This window comes from Lithobates pipiens, unplaced genomic scaffold (assembly GCF_037356315.1).
Source record: "Lithobates pipiens isolate NorthernLeopardFrog02 unplaced genomic scaffold, aLitPip1_a1.2 Scaffold_25, whole genome shotgun sequence".
Taxonomy (NCBI): domain Eukaryota; kingdom Metazoa; phylum Chordata; class Amphibia; order Anura; family Ranidae; genus Lithobates; species Lithobates pipiens.
The window spans coordinates 20291054-20313746 of record NW_027507787.1 but is presented as its reverse complement, the minus strand read 5'-3'; the positions used below and the strand labels follow the sequence as shown (position 1 = coordinate 20313746).

General features: G+C 46.8%; 1 long non-coding RNA gene across 1 annotated transcript; it reads left to right on the top strand.

Annotated features, from left to right (window-relative positions):
- Positions 1-8022: 8022 nt before the first annotated feature.
- Positions 8023-10980, top strand: LOC143930138 (uncharacterized). The gene is made up of 2 exons (XR_013262722.1): positions 8023-8363; positions 9945-10980. It is a non-coding gene; the product is annotated as an uncharacterized LOC143930138 (long non-coding RNA).
- The last annotated feature ends 11713 nt before the right edge of the window (positions 10981-22693 follow it).

Here is a 22693-nt window from a genome sequence, read left to right as displayed (position 1 = left end):
CTCTGCGACGGCGGCTAATGCTGAAGTTCCCTGCTTCTGCTATTCTATCCATGAGCTCCGCTCTGTGCATCGTGGGTAAGCGAAATTCGCTGTAGCAATCAGGTACCTCGACTGATGGTAGGTTAAGAACAGAACAAAAGTGTTCCAGATCCTCGGGTACTCTGAGGTTCGCTGTGTGACCATTGGCTGTGGCCGATAGGCAAAATGGGTATTTCCAGCGGTAAGCCACTGCTCTCTCATGAAGAACATCCAAGAGGGGTCTTAATTCTCTTCTCCTCTGGAGGGTGATGGATGAGAGATCTTGGAAATTTTTTATTTCAGATCCATGGTGTAAGATCCTGCCTCTGCCTCTCGCCCTTCTCATGATTTCCTCCTTTAAGATAAAGTCTGTGAGGCAACATATTACGTCTCTTGGCGGGTCAGTTTCTCTTCCCCTATGGCGAAGCGCTCTGTGTATCCGCTCAAAGGGAATTGCGGTATCCAGGGGTCTCTCTAGTAAATCGTTAAAGATGGTCGCCACTGTTTGGGCAAGTTGCCGCGGATCGACAGATTTGGGGAGGCCTCGCACTCGCAAATTCCGGCGTCTGCCACGATTGTCGAGGTCCTCCAGGTGGCGGTTTATCTCTCTGAGGTGGATTGCATGACATTCCGAAATCTGTTGTACCTGGAATAGTGAGGCGTCATGTCGGGCCTGAGTGTCTTCTACTTCCTCCATCCGCGTAGCCATGGCTTGGAAATCCGCACGGAGTTCCGATATAGCTGCGGACAATGTATTCTTAATATCCGCAGCTACTGCTCGTAGGTCTGCGATGCTTAGGGCGGGGGACATCGGAGGATCGTATGCCTGTGCTGGCGGGCTGCGGCTCCTGGATCTGAGGCGCCTGCCAGCTGGAGGAGCCTCGTGCGCCGCGGCCTGGGCCTGGGCCTCCTGCGTGGCGCCCCTGGATCGTGACCGGAATATCTCCGGTATGTGCGGGCTGGGTGGGAGTTCCTGGCTCCTGGGCGCACGGGTACTTGCCGGGGGAGCATTCTGTTGTGTACTCCCCATGGTGATCGGTTGTAGGGGAGTCTTTGCGGCAGTTTGCTGGACCTCTCGGGACGGGAGAGTTGGATTAGGCGCCCATCGTCTTCAGGCTCCAAGCCACGCCCCCCTCGTAGAAATTCTATCTATATTGAACTTTAAATCATCTTGGCTACCTGGTGCCTCTTGAGGTCTGCTTCCCGTGTATCTTCATAATGCCCCGCTTGGCTCCCCTATTTTTGTACCTTTCCTTTTGTGTCGGTCTTCTTTCCTTCTTTATTTTTTTTTATGTTGATCTTAGTAATGCAGAATTTGAAGGGTGAGAGGCCCCTTCCCTCTCAGGCACAGTGTGATCCCATTGGGGTGCCTGTGAGGGAATGGGGGGATATCTCCTGCCTGATATCTGAGCGAGTTATTTCTTTCCTACACTCCTTTTGTACAGATTTGCCAATGTACGCAACTATTTCATGCTAGCGGTTCGTTGTATGGCAGATATTGGTTATATGACTTTGTTTCTTTGCGGTTTATGTTATTTTCTAAAAATTCAATAAAAACTATTGAAACTAAAGCCGCGTACACACGGGCGGACTGTCTGGCCTACTTAGTCCGCCGAAACACATTTCAGCGGGCAGTCCGCTCGTGTGTGGGCTTCAGCGGACTTTTTCAGCGTGCAGTCTGGCGGACTAAGTATTTCGGAATGTTGGAAATACTGTCCGCTGGACTCGCATTTCGGCGGACAATCCGCCCGTGTGTGTGCCAGTCCGCCGTACTTTTGAAATGAGCGGACTTTTCCCACCCGGAGAAAAGTCCGCTCATTTCGAGCGGGTATCCAGGTAGGCGGGGCCCGCGACGGAGAAGTCGCTGGTCCCGCCGCCTGGTATGGACTTAAAGGGGAACCCCAACGCCGAAAAAAATCGGCGTGGGGTCCCCCTCCAAGTCCACAACAGACCCTTGTCAGAGCACGCTACCCGGGCCGGCCAGGAAAGGGGGGCGAGCGAGCGCCCCCCCTCCTGAGCCGTACCAGGCCGCGTGCCCTCAACATGGGGGGGTGCCTTGGGGAAGGGGGGGCCGCGCGGCCCCCCCACCCCAAAGCACCTTGTCCCCATGTTGATGAGGACAAGGGCCTCTTCCCGACAACCCTGGCCGTTGGTTGTCGGGGGTCTGCGGGCGGGGGACTTATGGGAATCTGGGAGCCCCCTTTAATAAGGGGGGCCCCGGATACCGGCCCCCCACCCTATGTGAATGAGTATGGGGTACAATGTACCCCTACCCATTCACCTGTGAAAAAAAGTACAAAAAAAACAGAACACAGGGTTAAAATATTTTATTGCACAGCTCCGGGGGTCTTCCGTCTTCGGGGGTCATCTCGCCGGACTCCTCCGCTATCTTCTTGTAGCTCTTTTGATAGCGGAGGAGTCCGGCTTTCTTCCTCGCCGCCGGCCTCTTCTCCCGACTTCGGGGGTCTTGTCCCCCTCTTCGGTTCTTCTGCCGGGCCACCGCGCCTTCTTATAGCTCTTTTACAGGCGGTGGCCCGGTATTCTGTCGCCGCCGTCGCCGCCGCCTTCCGTTCTTCTTCTTCTTCTTCTTCTCCAGGAGATGTTGCCTCGACGCTCTCTCCGGCCGGAATGCCAGGGACGCGCTCCGCTGCCACTTATATAGGGACAATGGGGCGGTGTCACATGGCTTTATGTCACATGGGTTGGTCACATGGTGACCCCGCCCCCTTACAATGTCATAGTCCCCATGTGACATCAACCCATGTGACCAACCCATGTGACATAAAGCCATGTGACACCGCCCCATTGTCCCTATATAAGTGGCAGCGGAGCGCGTCCCTGGCATTCCGGCCAGGGAGAGCGTCGAGGCAACATCTCCTGGAGAAGAAGAAGAAGAACGGAAGGCGGCGGCGACGGCGGCGACAGAAGACCAAAGAGGGGGACAAGACCCCCGAAGTTGGGAGAAGAGGCCGGCGGCGAGGAAGAAAGCCGGACTCCTCCGCTAGCAAAAGAGCTACAAGAAGATAGCGGAGGAGTCCGGCGAGAAGACCCCCGAAGACGGAAGACCCCCGGAGCTGTGCAATAAAATATTTTAACCCTGTGTTGTGTTTTTTTGTACTTTTTTTCACAGGTGAATGGGTAGGGGTACATTGTACCCCATACTCATTCACATAGGGTGGGGGGCCGGTATCTGGGGGCCCCCTTATTAAAGGGGGCTCCCGGATTCCGATAAGTCCCCCGCCCGCAGACCCCGACAACCAACGGCCAGGGTTGTCGGGAAGAGGCCCTTGTCCTCATCAACATGGGGACAAGGTGCTTTGGGGTGGGGGGGCCGCGCGGCCCCCCCCTTCCCCAAGGCACCCCCCCATGTTGAGGGCACGCGGCCTGGTACGGCTCAGGAGGGGGGGGCGCTCGCTCGCCCCCCTTTCCTGGCCGGCCGGGTAGCGTGCTCGGACAAGGGTCTGTTGTGGACTTTGGGGGTACCCCCACGCCGATTTTTCTCGGCGTTGGGTTTCCCCTTTAAGTCCATACCAGACGGCGGGGTCAGCGACGTCTCCTTCGCGGGCCCCGCCTACCTGGAGACGCGCTCGAAATGAGCGGACTTTCCTCCGCGTGTGTGGGTGAGTCCGTTCATTTCAAAAGTAGGGCGGATAGTATGGCGGACTTAGTCCGCCGTATTAGTCCGCTCAAAAAGTGCCGTGTGTGGGCAAGTCCGTTCATTCGAAAGTATGACGGACTGTCCGTCGGATTGTCTGACGGACTAAGTTGGCCAGACAGTCCGCCACGTGTGTACGCGGCTTAAGAGGTCCACGAATGTAACCTATCAACAGATCTGGCATACTACAGAAAGGGGTTGGGACCTTGGATCTCCTTCAGTATCTAACATTTTGGAGTTTCTGCAGAGTGGTCTCTAAGGGTTAGCTTATAATTCCCTGAAGGGTCAAATCCCCGCTTTGTTGGCTATGTCGTGTACAAGATATGCTCTACATCCATTGGTGATCCGATTTTTAGGGGCAGCCATAGAAAGAAAACCTCCATTGAAATTGTTTTTCCCAAAAGAGGACTTAACACTAGTCTTGGGAACATCGCTGGTTCCTCCGTTTGTTCAAGCCGTCTCTTGTTCATTATTTCTTTCAACAGTTTTTTGTTTTTGTCTTTTACTAGCTGTTGCCTCGGCCAGAAGAGTCTCTGAGTTTTGTGCTTTCTCATCTAAAGAACCATATTGTTTGGTGCTCCCAGACAAGATAGTCCTTAGGCCGATACCAAGCTTACTACCTAAGGTTGCCATATAATTTCATATGAACTGGGAGGTCATTCTCCTAGCCTTTCCGGCAGGTGCATCTGATGATGTGTGGAATAGGTTAGACCTGGTCTCTGCGGTTTTAACCTATCTGAAATGGACTAAAAGCAGATCAGCTGTAGTTTTTCCCAATGGGTCCTAAAAGGGTATGCAGACAAGATCCAGAGTGTCAAAGACCATACATATTGCATACAAAACGCTGGGTCTTCCTCCTCCTTCAGAGATCAAAGTACATTTGATAAGGGGTATGGCAGAATCCTGGACAGCATAAGCAAAGGTCGCCCCTGAGGTAGTTTGCAGAGCAGCAATCTGGAGCGCATCCAACACCTTTTATTAGGCATTACAGACTTAATTTGGCTTGTCCGCCTGAGGAAACATTTGGCTCTATGGTTATTACGGCAGCTGTTGCCCATTAAAAATTTCAGTAGCATTGCATTGAGGGTTTGGCTTATTTTTTGTCTTCCCTCCCTTTTTAATATTGCTTGGTACATCCCATAGTAGGCTGACATGGGGAGGTCCAGGAATAAGGAAAATTGTTATCCATACTTACCGTAATTTTCCTTTCCTGGATCCTCCCCATGTCAGCCAGAGGATTCCCACTCAGTTTATCCGTTGCGAGGCAGGTATTTTTCGAACACTGGTGTGGGCAGACAGCCACCCTTTATGGGCTAAGAAAAAGGTTTTCCTGGAGGGGTCAGAGGGGGCGGAGCTGACCCACAGTAGGCTGACATGGGGAGGATCCAGGAAAGGAAAATTACGGTAAGTATGGATAACAATTTTCCTTAATATATATATATGTGTGTGTTTGAGAGTTATAAGTAATTTTCTAGAAAAAAGTAAATTTATACATGTAGGAGTGAAGTGTCAGAATTGGCCTGATTACGAAGTGGTTAATAACATTTATACCTATCTTCATGCATATCAAGAACAAATACATTTAAAGCCTATACATTGCCGTTAAAGATGTCCCCAATGCTAGTGTTTGATTATCAGAGGCTGTAAGCCACATACAGGGTAATGCCGCGTACACACGACCGGACATTTCAACATCAAAGGTCCGACGGAATGATTCTGGCAGACCATTCGATCGTGTGTGGGCTGCAGCGGACTTTTGATTTGCAAAAATCCGTTAGACTTTATAAATGGAACATGTTTCAAATTTTTCCGCCAGAACTCCGCCGGACCCAGTTCCTACCGAGAAATCCGCTCGTGTGTATGCTAGTCCGACAGACAAAAACCGACGCGAGGGCAGCTATTGGCTACTGGCTATGAACTTCCTTATTTCAGTCCGGTCGTACGTCATCACGTTCGAATCCGTCGGACTTTGGTGTGATTGTGTGTGGCCAAGTCCGTTCATTCAGAAAGTCCGTCAGAACTCTGTCAGAACTCCGCCGAAAGTCCGTCGGACCTAGTCCCTCAAAAAGTCTGGTCGTGTGTATGCGGCATAAGAGCTGCAGCTAAAGTTGACATAATTTGCGTTGAAAAAAATGGCTTTGGTGATTACTGGATTTTTACACTAACCTTCACATTGTATTGCTTACTGAACTGGGCTACTGATACAATCCACACTTTTTCACATTCTCACTTGTCTTGTCTGCTGTGGTTCTTTTGAAGTTGCATGTATCAGATAGCATGCACCAATACTAGTGACAGTCTCTTCAAAGCTCACCTTTTGACCCACTTTTTCTAACCATTACAGTGACTCCTTGCCTTTCCATCCTCCACTGAAGCTGCTACAAAATACCCTATGAGTAAGTAGATTAGGCACTAGACTTAAAGCGGAGTTCCGACGAAAAAAAAAAAAAAAAAATATATGTCAGCAGCTACAAATACTGCAGCTGCTGACTTTTAATACATGGACACTTACTGGCCCAGGGCACCCACAATATCCTTACCAGAAGCTGATCTGTCCCTTGGCTCCCGGGTGGAGGCACCGACATCTTCATTAAGAGAATCAGGAAGTGAAGCCTTGTGGCTTCACAGCCTGGTTCCCTACTGTGCATGTGCGAGTCGTGCTACGTGATCTCACTGGTTCCTTTTGTCTTCTGGGAACTGTGTTCCCAGAAGACAGCGGGGGGGGGGGGGGGTGGAGGAGGGGCCGGACATGGTGTAGATAGCCACAGACACTGCATCGATCTATGCCCAAAAGTGGGAGCAAATACCTGGATTGTACAGGTATCTGCTCCCCCTCCTCTCCCCTGAAAGGTGCCAAATGTGACACCAGATGGGGGGGGAGCCCGAAAAGCAGAAAGTTCAATTTTTGGGTGTAACTCTGCTTTAAAAACTGCATCATTAAAGGAGGTCACATGCTTTCTGATACCAGAAACCCTTGGTATCTTGTGGTGGCTGTGATGGAAGAAAGAGGGTGATTTGTACATAAAAACACATTGCTGGCTGAAAACGGCGGTACCAGGATCATGGCTGCTGCAGGTTTGATCTTGTTATAATTACTTAGAGACCATGATGTGCTGGTACATAATACGGTCCCTAAGATGTGTTTGTAAAAATGCTTACCTTAGTTCCAGCAGTTTAATGTCTGCAATGTCCCTCACCAGCATCCCTTCCCCGGCTTTTTCAAGGCTGCCTGCCTTGATTGACTGGTGTGGGATGATAGCCCTCCCACCCATACCCAGGAGTGCTGTCATCCTGGCACATTGGCAGTGTGCGGGAATGTAAATGTAGCTGCCCATATACAGCTTAGTGTACATTCTATAGGGGATTGTTAAAAGGCAGGTACAGTAAGTGTAATTTATTGTAGAATAAACACCCTCGCTGCTTGCAACAGTTCTGCTTTAAGTAATGGGCAGGTCAATCTTCAGTGGAATAGTACTTATTTTTAGCATCAGCAGCTCATTTTACCAGACTGGTGAAAAACTAGCCCTTTGTAAACACTAAGGGCCCGTTCACACTACCGCGACACGACCTGCGCGCGACTTATCGACGGGACTTCGACGCGACTTCAACGCGACTTTCGACGCGACTTGGCGCGACTTCGACGCGACTTAGCGCGACTTACAAGTCGCCTCAAGCACAGGCGACTTTGCCTGTGGCCAATCAACGCTACTCAGCTCTTGTGACATCATTGTTGTTCCTGTCGCTTCCTGCTTCCTGTCGTGTGTCTTGTCCTGTCACCACAATGTTGTATTTGATGAGAGCTGTAGTAACTGCTGGTGTGGCAGTGTTAATGGAAGAGGAGGAAGAGAGGAAGCGAAGGATGAGGATGAGAAGACGACGCCGCTACTGGATCCATCCAATTATTGCAAGTAGAGACAGTAGAGGCCAATTTTGGGCCATCTATGAAAATTTGCGTGTTTTTGAGGACAAGTTTCACAACTATACCCGGATGTCAATTGCAAGGCAAGTACATATGCTAATAGACTATTTTGTCCCATTTATTTTTTATTTTTTGAAAGATATATTTTGTAGCATTTAACGTAGAGAATAAAATGGCGAAGATTGATATTTAGCAGAATTGTTTGTCATCTACCTATGCTAAACATCAACTGGGGTGATCGGCAAGCTTGCATGTATCACATTAAAGCGGTGCGCTGGCTGGAAGGTGAAAAAAGTCCTGCTAGCCGCATCTTTGGAGCAGTGAAGGAGCGGTGTATTCACCACTCCTAACCACTCCTACCCATCAAAATCAATGGGACAGGGCCGCACAACCGCTGGCAAAGCGCCTCTGCATCGGCGCTACCCTTTTTCGGGCGCTAGTGGGTGTTAAAACCACCCCGCAAGTGCCCCCAGACCACCGCTAAAACGACGGTAAAACGCAGCTAAAAATAGCAGCCTTTTACCGCCGACGGCCGCACCAGCCCAGTGTGAAAGGGGTCCTAGAGGCATCAGATTTGCATATGTTATTACATCGGTAATAGTGTAGCTACAAATGTCAGATATTTCTCATGTAGAATATATCAAATTACATTTTTTATCCATTTTACAGTTTTGATGAATTGCTTCGTCTAGTTTACAACCATCTGGAGCGACAGAACACCTCATATAGGAGGAGCATCTCACCTACTGAAAGATTGATTATTACGCTCAGGTAAACTATCTATTTTTTTGATGCACATTACCATTATCACATTGTTATTATATGTGCAACAATCTAGCCTGAGCTCATTTGTCTTGGCTTCTCCTACGGGTCATATGAGTGCAATTATTTTGCAATCCTGTGCCCCTTTTCAGTGCAGAGTGAACAGAAGTCCACTTTGTGCAGATATCACGAAGATTAGTTGAGACAGCGCATCATCCTTCATTTGCCAGCAGCTGGCTGGACTGATGACAGTGGCAGCCTCTCAGCAAGCTGCTATCCACCCCTCCACATTGAGCGTGGGGGAGCAGAGCAGCTGAGAGACAGCACCTCCCATCTTGGGGAGAGGACAGAACAGAGACATAGACGATGTATGTTGACTCAGTTCTGTGTGAAGAAACAGCAGTGGACAGTTGCATCATTGCTGCGATGTTGCATCCACCTAGGTACGTAAGATTCTTCCAAATAAAAATATTGTTGAAGAAATATTGCAAAATTTATCACACCAACATCCTTTTTTTTTGAAAAAAACTTTAATTATTAGAACAATATATAACCATATATCAACAAAACAGAACATATGTTTATTTTTAAAATCTTACAGGTTATGGTAAACTGGCTCATATGGTGAGGAGCTGGTGGAAGGCCTTGGGGATGGTGTTGGTGTAACATTAGCTGAAGTTGCTGATGTCAGTGGGGATGGAGAGGGATAGGGTATAGGTGGATGGGCAGGATTAAGGGCATGTCCATACTCATTGGAGTAGGGACGGAAGTGAGGGGGATAGTAGGGATGGGTTCTGGGTGGTGGTGGGGTTGAGTATGTGTAGTAGGGTCCGGATGGTGGTGGTGGTCCAAACATGGAAGCGGATGGAATAGGATCATTTGTAATGCTCGCTTCTATGAGATCCATCACTGCCTTCTTTACGTCATTTTTCCTCTCCTGCGGTACTCTTTTTAGCATTCCGGCGACCATGAGTCCAAAACCATGGTCTTCCGAATGCAGCTCGTCCAATTTTTGGTTCATACGATCAACCAGTTCGGAAAATCGCTCTATGTTTTGGGAGTTACTGCCCCTTGCTGGTCTACTTCGTTGTTGGCGGAGTCGGATAGGCTCAGCCGGCTGCTGACTAGTGGAAGCCTCTCCCTGGTTGTGGTCCGCTTCTTCACCTTGCTGTTGTTCCAGCAGCAAAGGATGATCCAGGGAAAGCGACAACGAGCCTTCCACTTCTTGAGATGCTGCCTCCTCCTGTGCTGCATCCTGCCGTTCACCAGCAACTGCCCAACTTGATTGTGTTCTGCAATAAACATATAAAAGAACAGTTACCACCTTCTTAGTAGAATTGTAAAGTATCACTTTACAACTATGTAAGATTTTATCTTACTCTCTCAGCTCCAGGAAAGGCCGCAGAAACTCTAGTTCGTCTGCGTGCACATAGGGGACGATACGCTTTCCTCCAGACCCACTCCTGGCCTCATTCAATTTGCGAATGTAGCGAGAAAAACAGTCGCGCAAACCCTTCCAACGGATTTGTAATATTGATACTGCAAAACATAAATAGGAACATAAAATGGTTTATGTCTTTTGTCTTTCAGATACCTGGCAACCGGTCATTCCCTAGTTAGTCTACATTATGAGTTCATGTTGGGCAGATCAACGATCAGCTACATTATCCAAGACACCTGCCAAGTCATATGGGATGTGCTTAACAGCATGGTTATGAAGCGGCCTACACAAGATAATTGGCGTGATATAGCACAAATATTTTGGCGTCGGTGCAATTTCCCAAATTGCCTTGGAGCTATAGATGGGAAGCATGTGCGTGTCGTTAAGCCTGTTGGTAGTGGAAGTATGTTCTACAATTACAAAAAATATTGTTCTTTTGTACTTCTTGCTGTTGTCGATGCAAACTACTGCTTCACCTATATCGATATAGGATCCTACGGAAGTAGCTGCGATTCGCGTATTTTTGCAAATTCCTCATTTGGTGAAAGGCTACGATCTAATCAGCTAGATATTCCTGAGAACTGTCCTCTTCCGGGCACAACTGAACCCCCAATACCCTATGTGTTTGTCGCAGATGAGGCTTTTGCATTGTCGCAACACCTAATGAGGCCTTACTCCAATAGAAATCTGACAACCCCCAAGAAAGTCTTTAATTACCGGCTGACAAGGGCAAGAAGGATGGTTGAGTGCACGTTTGGAATTCTTGCCAATAAATGGCGTTTGTTACATACGCCTATCGCATTAAACATTGAAAATGCAATTACTGCTGTCAAAGCAGCTTGCGTGCTGCACAATTTTGTACGGGTACGTGACGGGTACCGTTTTGAGGATTCCCTTATGCATGACTTGGAAAGTGCACATATCACTGCTGCAAGGGGATCCTGCGATGGTGCCACTGTTCGTGAAAAGTTTGCATCATACTTTATTTCACCGGCCGGTGACTTAGAATGGCAATTGGATGCCATTTCCTAACTGCATTGCTCACTGCTTTACATCTAGAATTTGCTAATGTGTTATTACGGTTATAATGTTTTCCTGCTATGTAATCTTTATTTCATGTAATAAAAATGATATGTTGGTTATTTTTTTTTCTATAATGTAATAATAAAAGAATCATTCATTCACGATCATTCATTATTAACATTTATTAACACTAGCAGTTAGCATCAGTGAAAGAATACACAAAAGTGACGTGGCAGGTGACGTGGCAAGTAACGTGGCAGGTGACGTGGCAAGTGACGTGGCAAGTGACGTGGCAGGTGACGTGGCAGGTGACGTGGCAGGTGACGTGGCAGGTGACGTGGCAAGTAACGTGGCAGGTGACGTGGCAAGTAACGTGGCAGGTGACGTGGCAGGTGACGTGGCAGGTGACGTGGCAAGTGACGTGGCAGGTGACGTGGCAAGTGACGTGGCAGGTGACGTGGCAAGTGACGTGGCAAGTAACGTGGCAGGTGACGTGGCAGGTGACGTGGCAAGTAACGTGGCAGGTGACGTGGCAGGTGACGTGGCAGGTGACGTGGCAAGTGACGTGGCAGGTGACGTGGCAAGTGACGTGGCAGGTGACGTGGCAAGTAACGTGGCAGGTGACGTGGCAGGTGACGTGGCAAGTGACGTGGCAAGTAACGTGGCAGGTGACGTGGCAGGTGACGTGGCAGGTGACGTGGCAAGTGACGTGGCAGGTGACGTGGCAAGTGACGTGGCAGGTGACGTGGCAGGTGACGTGGCAGGTGACGTGGCAGGTGACGTGGCAGGTGACGTGGCAAGTGACGTGGCAGGTGACGTGGCAGGTGACGTGGCAGGTGACGTGGCAGGTGACGTGGCAAGTGACGTGGCAGGTAACGTGGCAGGTGACGTGGCAGGTGACGTGGCAGGTGACGTGGCAGGTGACGTGGCAGGTGACGTGGCAAGTGACGTGGCAGGTGACGTGGCAAGTGACGTGGCAGGTGACGTGGCAGGTGACGTGGCAGGTGACGTGGCAGAACACATGCATAATAAATAACACCATGAATTTAATAAAAAGGTTAAACTTACATTTGTCACTACGATCGGTCGGCAGCATTGTTTCCCAATCTTCGATAGTTAGTCTGCATATTTCCAACCAAGCACTATCCCTCTTGGATTGATCCTTGTAGTTGGGATCTTGCTTATTATATATGCAGGGTCGCTGCCTCACATGTCTGATGAGGGACTCATTATCTACTGGCTCCCTGTGCTGCACTTCTCTGCGGCCTCGGGATGACATGTTATCTTCTTTCAATCTTCTTTCAATCACTTCTTTTCTTCTTCACTTCACCTACCCACACTTCACACAGGAAGTGATCAGTGTATGGGAAGGGGAGGGATGCCATTGTGTTCTTCTTCCTGTTAAGTCGCTTGGTTACAGACAGTGATCCGACTTGTAGGCGACTTGTATTGAAATCTATGGGTACAAGTCGCCTATAAGTCGCCTTGAAGTAGTACAGGAACCTTTTTGGAAGTCGCTCCGACTTGAGTAGCGGTCATTAAGACGGCTCTCATTCACTTTAATGGAATTACTAATGTCAAGCGACTTGGGGCGACTTGCGGTCTGACAAGTCGCGTCCCAAGTCGCGGTAGTGTGAACGGGCACTAAGGCCGCGTACACACGCGGGGACTGTTCGCCCAACTTTGTCCGTCAAACAGTTTCGGCAAACAGTTTGCTCAAAATTAGCACGGACGGACATGGCCACACACGACGGACGAACAGTTTGCTGAAACCGTGCGCTATGACGTGAACGGCACGTACGACGGGACAAAAAATACGACGTCCTATACACTGCATTATAACTTTCGGCGTGTAAATCCTTTCTGAGCATGCGCGGAACTTAGTTTGACGAACAAGCCTACACACGAGGGGACTGTTCGCTGAAACAAGGTTTCAGCGGACAGTTTTTCGGAATTTCCGAAAAACCTTGTTCAGCGGACTGTTCGCTGAAACTGTCCGCTGAAAGCCCACACACGAGCGGACTGTTTGCCGAAACACTGTTCAGCGGACAAAGTTGGGCGAACAGTCCCCGCGTGTGTACGCGGCCTAAGCCTGATGTCAGAGAAGCACGCCAAAATCATCAGTTTCAGGAATACTAACTTTCCACTTACCTGTTTCTAGTGAGTCACTCCCTCACTAGTTGATGTCATTTTATTGCTTCTCCTTTTTTAGTGAGGTAGATCCAGCATTATTGCAGGTCAGCTAGAGAAGAAGTCAATGGAGTCAAGCAGAAGCCTCATCCGTATGATTTAGCTACTCATGATGTGTTGCTAGCAGCAGAATTTACCATGTGACACCAGCCTTACTGCAGCACATTTCCGTGGACAGACCCCATTCTTGTGCTTTTTGTGACAAGCTGTGTGTGTGTGATTTACTAAATAGAAGCTGCTCTAGATTTGATTTGGGTGCCAAAATGCTTCCATGCAAATTCAGATAAAATGTCCATGTGCACAAGCCCACATTTCTTATAAAAACCTTTTGCAGCCCACATATAGTGCCTTGAAAAAGTATTCATACCCCTTGAAATTTTCCAAATGTTGTCATATTACAACCAAAAATGTATTTTATTGGGATTGTATGTGATAGACCAACACAAAGTGGCACATCATTTTCAGGTGGACGATAAATGGTTTTCCAATTTTTTTACAAATAAATATGTGAAAAAGTGTGGCGTGCATTTGTATTCAGCCCCCCCCCCCCCCCCCCCGAAGTCAATACTTTGTAGAACCACCTTTTGCTGCACTTACAGCTGCAAGTCTTTTTGGGGCTGTCTCTACCAGCTTTGCACATCTAGAGAGTGACATTTTTTCCCATTCTTCTTTGCAAAATAGCTCAAGCTCTATCATATTAGATGGGGAGCATCTGTGAACAGCAATTTTCAAATCTTGCCACAGATTCTCAATTGGATTTAGGTCTGAATTTTGACGGGGTCATTCTAATGCCGCGTACACACGACCAGACTTTCGACGGAGTTCTGACAGAGTTCTGACAGAGTTCTGATGGACTTTCCGAATGAACGGACTTGGCCACACACAATCACACCAAAGTCCGACGGATTCGAATGTGATGACGTACGACCAGACTAGAATAAGGAAGTTCATAGCCAGTAGCCAATAGCTGCCCTCGCATCGTTTTTTGTCCGTCGGACTAGCACACACACGAGCGGATTTCTCGGTAGGAACTGGGTCCGGCGGAGTTCTTTGAAACATGTTCCATTTCTAAAGTCTGTCAGACTTTTGCAAATCAAAAGTCCGCTGCAGCCCACACACGATCGAATAGTCTGCCGGAATCATTCCGTCAGACTTTTGATGTTGAAAAGTCTGGTCGTGTGTACGCGGCATAACACATGAATATGCTTTGATCTAAACCATTTCATTGTAGCTCTGGCTGTATGTTTTTAGGGTCGTTGTCCTGCTGGAAGGTGAATGTCCCCCCAGTATCAAGTCTTTTTCAGACACTAATGCCCTGTACACATGGTAGGAATTTCCGAGGGAAAATGTGCGATCAAATCGTGTTGTCGGAAAATCCGAACGTATGTGGGCTCCATCGGCCTCCGTAGGAAAAAATTTGATGGATTTTGTTGTCTGAATGTCCGACCGTGTGTACAGGGCATAACAGATAAGATTGCCCTGTATTTGGCTCCATCCATCTTCCCATCAACTCTGACCAGCTTCCCTGTCCCTGCTGAAAAAAAAATCTCCAAAACATGATGCTGCCACCACCATGTTTGACGGTGGTGATGGTGTGTTAAGGGTGATGTGCAGTGTTAGTTCCCCACATGGCTTCTCACAAACTGCAAACTGAATTTCGTATGGCTTTCTTTCAACAATGGCTTTCCTCTTGTCACTCTTCCACAAAGGCCAGATTTGTGGAGTGCATGACTAATAGTTGTTCTGTGGACAGATTCTGCCACCTGCAGCTCCTTCAGAGTTACCACGGGCCTCTTGGCTGCTTCTCTGATTAACCACTTGACCACTGGGCACTTAAACACCCTTAATAACCAGACCAATTTTCAGCTTTCGGTGCTCTCACATTTTGAATGACAATTACTCAGTCATGCAACACTGGACCTATATGAAATTTTTGTCCTTTTTTTCACACAAATAGAGCTTTCTTTTGGTGGTATTTAATCACCGCTCGGTTTTTTATTTTTTGTGCTATAAAAGAAAAAATACAGAAAATTCTGTAAAAAAATTAATTTTTCTTTGTTTCTGTTATAAAATTTAGCAGATTAGTAATTTTTTCTTCATAAATTTTGGCCAAAATTTATACTACTACATATCTTTGGTAAAAATAAGTACAAATTGGTGGATATTATTTGGTCTTTGTGAAAGTTATAGAGTCCACAAGCTATGGTGCCAATATCTGAAAATTGATCACACCTGAAGTACTGATGGCCTATTTCAATTCTTGAGACCCTAACATGCCAGAAAAGTACAAATACCCCCCAAATGACCCCTTTTTGGAAATAAGACATTCCAATGTATTTAGTAAGAGGCATGATGAGTTTTTTGAAGTTGTCATTTTTTCCCACAATTCTTTGCAAAATCAAGATATTTGTTTTACTTTTTTTTTTCACATAATTGTCATATTATCAGTTTATTTCTCACACACAGCATATGCATACCACAAATTACACCCCAAAACACATTCTGCTATTACTCCCGAGTACGGCGATGCCACATGTGTGAGACTTTTACACAGTGTGGCCACATACAGAGGCCCAACATGCAGGGAGCGCCATCAGGCGTTCTGGAGCACCCAGGACAATTCTGACATTTCTCTCCTGTAAAAATCATCATTTATTTTCTAGAAAATTACATAGAATCCCAAAACATTATATATTTTTTTTAGCAAACACCCTGGAGAATGCAATGGTGGTCGTTGCAACTTTTTATCTCGCACAATATTTGCGCAGCAATTTTTCGAATGCCTTTTTTTGGAAAAAAAAACAGTTTTGTGCTTAAAAAAAACACAGTAAAGTTAGCCCAATTTTTGCATAATGTGAAAGATGAAGTTATGCTGAGTAAATAGATACCTAACATGTCACTCTTCAAAATTGCACAGGCTCGTGGAATGGCGCCAAACGTCGCTACTTAAAAATCCCCATAGGCGACGCTTTAAATTTTTTTACTGATTATATGTTTTGAGTTACAGAGGAGGTCTAGGGCTAGAATTATTGCTCTTGCTCTAACGTTCGCAGAGATACCTCACATGTGTGGTTTGAGCACCGTTTTCATATGTGGGTGGGACTTACGTATGCATTCGCTTCTGCATGCGAGCACATGGGGACAGGGGCGCTTTAAAAAACATTTTTTTTTTATTTATTACTTTATTTATTTTAGTTTGACATTTTTTTCCCCCAAAAATAATTTTTTGATCACTTTTATTCCTATTACAAGGAATGTAAACATCCCTTGTAATAGGAATATGGCATGACAGGTCCTCTTTACAGTGAGATATGGGATCAATAAGACCCCACATCTCACCTCTAGGCTGGAAAGCCTGAAATAAAAAAAATAAAAAAAGATTCTGGCTTTGATCGTATTGGCGAGTCGGTAGAAGCACCGGAGGGCGGCGGGAGGGGGGGATGTCTATGGCTGGGTATTACAGGGTATCACCGACTATGGCTGGGTATTGCAGGGTATCATCGACTATGGCTGGGTATTGCAGGGTATCTCCGAGTATGGCTGGGTATCTCCAAGTATGGCAATTTATGGCAGGGTATTGCAGAGTATTGGCTGGAATTTTACTGCAGAGTATTGGTGGGTACTGCAGAGTATTGGAGGGTAGTGCAGAGAATTAGCTGGTGTTGCAGAGTATTGGCGGGTGTTGCAGAGTATTTGCGGGTGTTTCAGAGTATTGCAGAGTATTTGCGGGTATTTGCGGGTATTGCAGAGTATTTGCGGGTATTTGCGGGTATTGCAGAGTATTTGCGGGTATTGCAGAGTATTTGCTGGTACTGCAGAGTATTTGCTGGTACTGCAGAGTATTGCAGGGTATTGCAGAGTATTTGCTGGTACTGCAGAGTATTGCAGGGTATTGCAGAGTATTTGCTGGTACTGCAGAGTATTGCAGGGTATTGCAGAGTAATGGCAGGGAATTGAGGGGTTACATTTCAGTGAGCAGCGATGTGGGCACTGCAGATGCAGCCCACAGCGTTGCTGACACCGATCTCTTCCCCATCCACTGTACCGATCGGTACAGAGAGGGGGAGGGAGGAACCGGCGTCATAACATGACGCCGGTTTGTTTACAAGTGATCACTCCGTCATTTGACGGAGCGATCACGTGGTAAACGGCCGGCGGTCACAGATGCTCTCGAGTGCGCGCCCCAGGGGGCGCGCGAGAGCGGAATTCTGGGAGGACGTCATATGACGGCCTCCCAGAGTTAAACAACCGCCCTGTAGCCGTCATTCGGCTATGGGCCGGTTGTTAAGTGGTTAATACTCTCCTTGCCTAGCTTATCAGTTTAGGTGGACGGACATGTCTTGGTAGGTTTGCAGTTGTGCCATACTGTTTCTATTTTTGGATGATGGATTGAACAGTGCTCTGGGATATTTTTTTATAACCTAACCCTGCTAACACTCTCCACAACTGTATCCCTGACCTGTTTGGTGTGTTCCTTTGCCTTCATGATGCTCTTTGTTCACTACGGTTCTCTAACAAACCTTTGAGGGCTCCACAGAACATTTGTATTTATACTGAGATTAAATTACACACAGGTGGATGCTATTTGCTAATTAGGTGACTTCTAAAGGCACTAGATTTTAGTTAGGGGTATCAGACTAAAGGGGGGTGGGGGAGCTGAAAACAAATGTAAGCCACACTTTTTATATATTTATCTGTAAAAAATTATGAAAAACATTTTCCTTCCACTTCACAATTATGTGCCACTTTGTGTTGGTCTATCACATAAAATCCCAATAAAATACATTTACGTTTTTGGTTGTAGCATGACACAATGTGGAAAATATTAAGGGGTGTGAATACTTTTTCAAGGTACTGTATTTTGATGCATTCTTAGTAAAGAATGAAGATTAGATAACGATCATTATTTTGACATTTTTTTTACAGCTTACAATAGGGGTCATTGCAGTGGTAAATGTTGATTTTCAACAATGCGTAAATGTGTTCTGAAATGGTTGAAAACACATAATTGTCACATTCCAGACATACATTTAGCTTATTACTATTGTTTGTTTTTAATTGGTCTTAGGAAAGGATATCTTAAAAGGAATCTAGTCTGTGGGTAGCAGGACCTGGCTCATTTCTTGGCCTAGGGTTATAGCAGCTTGTATTAAAAAAAAAAATATTGTTTCTTAAATAGAAAAATAGGTACCGTATTTATCGGCGTATAACATGAGCCAGCGTATAACACGCACCCCAAGTTTAGGAGGGAATTTTAAGGAAAAAAACTTTTAGAAGGGAGATTTAAGGAAAAAAAACGTACATTTAAATGCCCATCAATACAGCCTTATCAGTGTCCATCTGAAGCCTTGTCAGTGTCATTTGCAGCCTTGTAATGCAGCCTGTCCATCATTGCAGCCTTGTCATGCAGCCTGTCCATCATTGCAGCCTTGTCATGCAGCCTGTCCATCATTGCAGCCTTCTCTTTTATATTTGCTGTTTAAAAATAAAAAAAATGGGGGGCGTGGCTACCGCTCTTCTGGATGGACGTCTGCTAGCACAGCTCTGCTCCAGCAACGGGAACCGAGCGACATACACACACCACTGCTGACCTGTCGACACCTTACCGATCACCTGAAAGCCCGGGCACCTGGGTGGAATGTCCAGAAAGCGGAGAGGAGCGGTGGCTCCGAAGAAACTGGACGATTTCTTCCGACGGGAAGGCCGCGACCCGCGGCAAAATGGCGCCGGCCCATGCTCACGCGCGGCCTCCTCCTCAGACGGCTCTGCAGCAACCAGCCCGGAGAATGGAGAGACAGATTACCGCCGCTCCCCGGAGGTCTCCACGCCGCTGTCTCGCAGCCCGGCCAAATCCAAGCCAAGAATGGCTTCGGACACCACACAGGTGAGCAAGGGCCGGGATCCATTAGAGGACACGAGGGAGCTCATTGACCCCTTCACTGCCTTCCCCACCACGGGCGGGCCTATATCTGACACAACCCTGAAAGAGATGCTTCTCTCACTCCGCACCTCCATGCACAATGATATGCTTCATTGCCTTAATAACTTTAAAACTGAGGTAGGAGAACTGGGCTCGAGAGTTGATCATATCGAATCTAAAATGGGAGACTTTGCCACCTCACACAATGCCCTGATTGACGCTCACAGCGACCAAGCCGAAGAAGTCGCATGGCTCAAAGCTAAAGTCGCAGACTTAGAAGACAGGTCCCGCAGGAATAATATTAAGGTGCGGGGGGTCCCGGAGGATGTCCTCCCTGCACAACTTCTGCAGTATGCCCAGGACCTAATGAAGGCATTCCTCCCCTCCCTGCCCCAAACAGAGTTGCAAATAGACCGTATACACCGGTTGCCTAAACCTGCTTTTCTCCCTGATAATATACCTCGTGATGTCTTAATGAGAGTTCACTTTTTTCAAACGAAGGAGCAACTCATGTCTGCTTTCCGCAAACAACAGAACCCGCCTGCAGAATACGCTCGCATCCAATTGTTTGCCGACCTCTCACAGTTTACTATGCAGAAGCGCAAATCCCTTCTGTCTGTAACTAAGGCCCTGCGTAACCACAATATTCCGTACAGGTGGGGCTACCCAGTTAAACTAACGGTCACCCACGAGGGCAAAGCTACTGTGGTCCCCTCCATTGATGAGGGCCTCGCATTGTTGCGGTCATTGGATATTCTCCCTGCCCCGTCTTCAGATGGCGCTTCCCCCTCCTCTCACGACCATTTACAGATGGACTGGCAAAAGGTGGTGCGCAAGAAGAAAAACAAATGAAGTCAGCCTTGGATACACATCCGTGGATGTGTCTATATTCTTTTCTCAACAATAATGTTCCTGTTGCACTGAGACCCCCAACTCAGTGTGTCTATTCTCCCCCCCCTTGAATATGGGCAGCTGTTATGCCTCTACGTGCAGGTTGCACCTACTTTTTTACAGAACTTTGTTTGCTTGTTTTTATTTTTATTTTTTTTCTCTTTCCCCCCCCTTTAATCCCTTCCTAGAAGGTCTGGTCGGTCTATCTGTCTTTCCATTCATCACTCTGACAGCAAGTCTCCTTGAAGTAACAGAGGAAGACTTTTGGGACACTCTGGAAACATGCCTGAGGTACCCTCATTATCTTTTTATTCATCTTTGATGATTAATGATGGCTATTAATATAGTTTTGTTTAATATTAATGGTCTCAACCACCCTGCCAAGAGGTCTTCTTCTCTTTGGAAAGAAGCGGTTAAATTAAATGCCGATGTTCTCTGCATCCAGGAGACCCATTTTGCTGCCGACTGTATACCCCAATTTCGCCATAAAAACTTTCCGCACATTTTCATGGCATCTTGCGCTAAGAAGCAAAAAGGAGTCCTAATCGCTATCAAGGATTCAGTCGCATTCACCATGAAGGACCTTCTAGCTGACCTGGAGGGTCGTTATCTTATCCTGGTCTGTGAACTCAACAACAAACCCTACACTGTGGTAAACCTGTACGCACCCAACTCTCACCAACTACGTTTTCTGAAACGCCTTCACAAGAAAATTTCTGCCAACAAAAGGGGATCGGTAGTGATATGTGGAGATCATAACCTGACGCCAGATCACAATATGGACACTACCCCCACAGCTAGACGACAACCACCTTCACTTCAACCTCTCCTGCATGCGGAGGACTTGTTTGATGTCTGGAGATGTCAGCACGCAAACGAGCGTGATTATTCCTATCACTTTTTAAGGCATAATTCATATTCTAGAATTGATTTAATTTTAGTTGATAAACATCTTTTGCAGGCGGTGTCCTCCTCCACCATGCATGACATCACATGGTCTGATCATGCTCCTGTTTCTGTCATGGTGGTGGAGGGGCACACTCCAGGCCCTGCGTATCTCTGGAGGGCTAATCCTCGTATTTTTCAAAAACCGGAACACTCTGCGAGTGTAGCTGCTAACCTTTCTGAATTTTTCTCCTTAAATGACCAGTCTGTTTTAGATCCAATGTTGCTATGGTGTGCGCACAAGGCATATATAAGAGGTGTAATGTTACAAATCTGTGCAAGAGAAAAGAGGCAGAGGACACAAAAACTTGACCAAATTCTCCATAAGATTAGATCGTTAGAATCACTTAATAAGACATGTGCGCCTTTGCAACTTGCGCAAAGTCTTGCCCAATATCGCTCTGATCTCAGACTTCTTTTGATAGAACAATATGACAAACATGTCAGATATTTCAAACTGTCCCACTATTCCTCTGGGAATCGGGCAGGCAAGTTTCTTGCTCAAAGGCTTAGAGCAGCAAGAATTAAGTCAAAAATTTCGTACCTTATACATCCTCCAACTAAACGGAAGATCTATAACCCCAAGGAAATAGCAAACTCCTTTGCTGAGTACTATGCCTCACTCTATAATCTAAAAAACGACCCCAACACCCCTCAACCGAATTAACATACTATAAAGGAGTTCTTAGCGAAAATTAATTTGCCCTCCCTTACCCCTGATCAACTTAACTCCTTGAACTCCCCTATTACGGAGCCTGAGATTAGGAAAATCGTTAGAACCCTCCCTCTGGGGAAGTCTCCAGGCCCAGATGGGCTCCCCAATGACTATTATAGGTCTTTTCAAAACAACCTTATACCAACACTTATGAATGTTTATTCAACAGCAATGTCATCTGCCTCGTTTCCTGCAGAAATGCTTAAAGCATATGTAGTTACCATTCCGAAACCAGGAAAAGAACCCACTTCACCAGCCAACTTTAGGCCGATCTCTTTTCTTAACTCTGATGTTAAGCTAGATGCGAAAATTCTCGCACATAGACTACTCACGATCCTGCCTGGACTGGTAGGTGCTGACCAGGCAGGCTTCACTCCGGGCAGGCAAGCCTCTGATGCCACGAGAAGAGTTATTAACATTATGCAATACGCCGGAGCCTGTCGGGTGCCTTCTCTGCTCCTCTCTTTGGATGCGGAGAAGGCATTCGACAGGATTCATTGGGGTTATATGAGACTCACATTACAAAAATATGGATTTACAGGCCCTATCCTATCGGCCATAATGGCCCTCTACTCGTCCCCCTGTGCGCAAGTGTATACATCTAATATGCTGTCGACCACGTTTACCATATCTAATGGTACCAGACAGGGGTGCCCCCTATCCCCTACTATCTTTAACTTACTCATAGAGCCCTTAGCGGAAAGGATTAGAACTCACCCTAATATTGCTGGCTTTGACCTTCCGCATGGTTCACATGTTATCAATTTATTCGCGGACGATATCATTCTATTTCTTTTTTTCACATCAAAAGCTTTTATTGCAAAATAGAAACATGTGTTGTACAAAACACGAGACAAGAATACAACAGCACGGTTGATAACAATTCTACTAAGAGATACTTATGATGCACAACGAGATTCTGTCTTTACCACGGATCCCTCTGTCAATACGTACTCAGTTCGCTTCAGTTTTATTACATTGACATTTAGAGCGTGTTGAGCAAACAAAAACCTTATGCCATTATCACAGCTTTACTTTAGAGAGATCCGGTCCAATTGCACCATGTGGTATAATAAACTACATAGCCAGAGTAGGTCTGGCCACTTCTATAATCAGGAAAAGTAGCAGGGTTAGAAGGAGAGTAGTATGAGAAGGAGATAGAAGAACAGAAGGAAAAGAAAGAAAGAATGATATGGAATGAAAAGGAGGAAGGG